The sequence below is a fragment of the Carlito syrichta genome, unplaced genomic scaffold (assembly GCF_000164805.1).
Source record: "Carlito syrichta isolate Samal-C Ts95f unplaced genomic scaffold, Tarsius_syrichta-2.0.1 Scaffold301670, whole genome shotgun sequence".
NCBI classification, from domain to species: Eukaryota; Metazoa; Chordata; class Mammalia; order Primates; family Tarsiidae; genus Carlito; species Carlito syrichta.
The window spans coordinates 113,813-118,348 of record NW_007245766.1 but is presented as its reverse complement, the minus strand read 5'-3'; the positions used below and the strand labels follow the sequence as shown (position 1 = coordinate 118,348).

The window sequence follows — 4,536 nt, the reverse complement described above, 5'->3', positions numbered from 1 at the left end:
CAAGAGAGCCATGCTTACTAATATATTGTTATAACCCAATCGTGACCACCCCAGCCCACCACTTGAGGTCACGGAAAGCTGATGCCTGGCAATGTCAAGAGATGTAATTTATGTGACTGCAATAGAAGCCAAAGAACACAATTTTAGACACTCCCTTTGGCCCAAACCTCCTCCAGGTTTAAGCCCCTTAGCTTTAGGGGTCTGCTTTACAGCCCTTAAATATTCCGAGTCTTTAGCCTGCCATGCCACAGTTGCCCTGGAGCGTCGGCCCCCTCTCCATCTGTGAAAGGTGAACAATAAACTCTACTTTTTTCTACTTTCTTCCTTGTAGCAATCTTGCATTATTCCTGGGGCACTGGCCCACTTTGCCTCAGTCTACGCTTCCACTCTATGATTTCAACCCTATGGCATTCTAAGAAGGACAAAACTACAGAGACAGTAAAAAGATCTCTCATTGCCAGAGGTTCAGAGTGGGGGAAGAAAGAAGAGATGAAGCAAAGATAGATAAAGAAAAAAAAAAAGATGTTAAGACAGTGAAGCTATTTTGTGTGAAACTGTAATAGTAGGTACACATTATTAGTTATAACCCATAGAATGTACGACACTAAGAGAATCCTAATGTAAACTATGAACTTCAGTTAAGAATAATGTGTCAATATTGATTTAGTAAGTATATTAAGTATACCACACTAATACTGAGAGACCCAAGAGATTAAAAAAAAAAACTCTAAGAGAACTATTACTATATGAATTCCTACCCCACGTTCACTGTATTTGTTTGCAGTGTTTGTACTTAGAATTTTGTTAAGTTTAATTTTTGTTTGTCTCATAAAATAACCGATTGCTTCCGCAACTGCTGCTAGCAGTATGTGAATGTCAAGTAATAAACCCCTCCCGGACATTCCTTTGCTTAGCCTGCCTGCTGACATTCCACTCTGCTCATTTAGCAGCTCCCCCGTCAATCACAGGTAGCTGAGCGGACCAGACCAATCCCAAGTGCCCCCGTACCCATTAGGAGAAATTACCCTATCATGTAAAAACAAGTTTAAGTTCTTTCCCCTCCCTCTGTAATGATGTATAAAAACTGCTTGCCATGCTGGGTAGGGGCTCTCGTCCCTGAAGCTGCTGCTTCGGGCGTGAGCCCAGACTCGAGCCTGAATAAAGACCCTTGTGTGTTTGCATCGGAGCTGGCTCTTTGTGTTCTCTATCTCTCTCATTAGAGTCCCGGGTTCAACAGTTATTATTTGTATCTTTGAACTATACTTATTATATTTTTCTTCTATACTTATTATATTTAGTTGGGAAAGGAAATAACTTCACAGTTACATTATATTTAATAATCTAAATAAAACAACCAATATTTTTAAAGCAGTTACAGTCTACAATCTAATTTGACTTGATATGATTGCACTGTTTTTCTTTAAAGGTAGGTTTTCTTCAATATGTTAGTCGATTTATTCACTCTTGATTATTTCCTTTCCCAACTAAAGAAGAAAAATAAATCGACTAACATATTGAAGAAAACCTACCTTTAAAGAAAAACAGTGCAATCATATCAAGTCAAATTAGATTGTAGACTGTAACTGCTTTAAAAATATTGGTTGTTTTATTTAGATTATTAAATATAATGTAACTGTGAAGTTGTGTTAATTTTTATATTTGCAGTAGAATCTTCAATTTTCAAAAATATTTAAAACCTATAAAATGTACAAGAAGACATGTAATAAGACATTTAAAATCAAAGTTATATTCTAAACTTAATCCTTACTAGAAAAATATCTTTTTTTGTTTGAATCGGAGTCTCTGCAGCCCAGGCTAGAGTGCAGTGGTATACTCACAGCCACTGCAGCCATGGGCTCAGGCGACCCTTCCACCTCAGCCTTCCAAGTAGCTGGAACTATAGGCTTGTGCCACCACACCCAGCTAATTTTATGATTTATTGTAGAGAAAACGCCTCACCATATTGCCCAGGCTGGTTTCAAACCCATAAACTCAGACAATCCTCTAGTCTCCACCTCCCAAAGTACTGGGATTACAGGCATGGGATTACAAACATGAGCCACCATGCCCAGCTAGAAAACTATCTTAAAGGTCTTTCTGCCACTAATAAACAAACACATTTTTTTGATTAAACTAACCATTAGATAGTAATTGTTTGATTGATTTTTACAAATTTAATGACTAGAAAATTCTAATAATAGAATTAAAATATTAACACAATTTAATAAAATATTTAATACAACTATTAAAAATCACCATATCTATATCCATTTCTTATGCTGATCATTCTGTAATAGAGAAAATTAATTGAGCATAATTTAGTACACTTTATAATGCTGTGATAATTATTACACATTCACCGGGTTTCTAGAGTTGAACACAAAATTTATTTTTATATATACTCCCACTTATTTGAAATAATTTTAAGCCAAGAGAATATATTTTATTCTGAAGATTTAAAAAATTTTAATTTAAAAAGGCATGATAAAAAATACATTTGAAGGTGTTATTTTAAAGTTTTCTAATAACTTCTAATAATTAATAGACAACCTAGTTTCATCTGCCTCAATTCTATGCAAAATGTTCTTGTATATTTGGGGAATGGAGTGAGGGTGGCATCAGATTATGGTGGATGGCTTTCCCTTGGTTAGTACTATATTCCACAACTTTAAACAAACATAAAAATAGAATCATTAAAATCCATTTTTTCCTGTGTTTTGCATTTGTTGCATACTTTAATTTAGACTAATCCTAGTTACCACTGATAACTTCTAGACAATTTCAAAAGTGGAAATTTTCTGCTTTTATTTTACATTACTTACTATTTATTTTTATTGCCAATTATGAAAAGTGGGATTTTTTTTTCTTTCTCCTATTTTAATGTACTTAATTTAAATACTCATTCTTGTTTCCCAGTATGTCTTTTTCAATTCACATCTATTTTGTTTTTAGTGAAACAGAACCAATTGCTGACTGAAAAAAAATAAATAAATACAGCAAATTCAATATATTTCCATAGAATTTCATGCTTGATTTCATTTGTGATCCCTAGCTGCTTCACATAAAAATAAAGATAATGCCATTAAAATTCCATAGCTTAATTACATTTTTTAGCTGAGTTGTTTGCTTGCATCCTTTAATCATTAGGTAAAAGAGAAGAAAATGAGATGAATTCACAGGGCTTATTTCATGTCAAAAAAAAAAAAAAGCATGAGGTTCAATAAGCTTATCTGTCTAATATGAGAATAAATAAATACTTCTGCTTCTACCTCAGCTGATGATGCTCCAGTAACACTATCCCTGTTGAATCTAACAACTACTTAAAAGTTGGTATAGTCACTAAACAAAATAAGATGAATGGAATGGGATGAGGATGCATCTAGATGCACACAACTCTTCTCAAGCAAGAACTGCATTTAATTGTTTTTAACCCCTTTGAGAAATCAATATAACAAAATTAAATTTTCTTAAAACTTTTAACCATCACCAGAATGTAAGTCTCTAGAAACAAGAAGGAAAGTGTACAAATAAAATACTTTTGTGTCTATTATAGTTATATGTCATATTAAGCAATATAAACATAGGAAAAGAAAAAAGGACAAATTATATTTTTAAAATTCATAATAATAAATACAATGCAAATCAAAGATCATATAAGTGCTGAAAATCTGTCACACTTTGAATAAGTAATGCTGAGGATTATTTATGTTTGAGGGCAATCTTTAACTGAGTCTGTTTAATTCTATGTTACTATATTTTATCATTTCAGAATATTTTGTCATACAGAAATTATATTTTTGCTTAGGGGTTCATTATTATAAGCTATGAACAGGATCGTAAGTTTTCCAGGACGTTCACCATTTCAAATATAATACCAAATTTGGGATTAGCTAGCAATGACGCTATGGCAAAATAATTATAAGAGATTAAATAACGTAATACTATCTATTGAAATGGCAATTAAAAAAATCATAATTAGCCTAGAGGATGATTTTGGATAACCATAATTCATTTCAGATAACCATACTTTATATGGAATGCCATATTCAATTGCCAAAGGATGTAAGAATATACTTGAGAGATAAAATTTATGACGCATCCCAAGGAAATGACATTAAACAAGGAAAAAAGTCAGAGTGAAGAAACAAAATTTTCTTTCTTTTTTTTTTTTTTGAGTTGGAATCTCTCACTCTGTAGCCCATACTGGAGTGCAGTGGCCCCTCCCGGCCACCGCAGCCTCGACCTGCTGGGCTCCAGCGATCCTTCGGCCTCAGCCTTCCACGTAGCTGGAACCACAGGCGCGCACTACCACGCCCAGCTAATTTTTTATTTATTGTAGAGATGAGGTCTCGCCAAGTTGCCCAGGCGGGTCTCGAACCCGCGGGCTCAGGCAATTTTCAACATAAAAATCAAAAGAGAAAAAGAAACATAGGAAAAAATGTTTAAATAATATTATAAGAAGATCTATCTAAGCCGGGCTTGGTGGCTCAGTCTGTAATCCCGCACCTTTGGGAGGCTGAGGTGAGTGGATTGCCT

The 4,536-nt window shown here is 34.1% G+C and overlaps 1 protein-coding gene across 3 annotated transcripts in view; it reads right to left on the bottom strand.

Moving 5' to 3' along the window:
• Positions 1-4,536, bottom strand: part of CDH10 (cadherin 10) — a 176,988-nt gene that overhangs the window by 80,272 nt on the left and 92,180 nt on the right. The window lies entirely within an intron of this gene.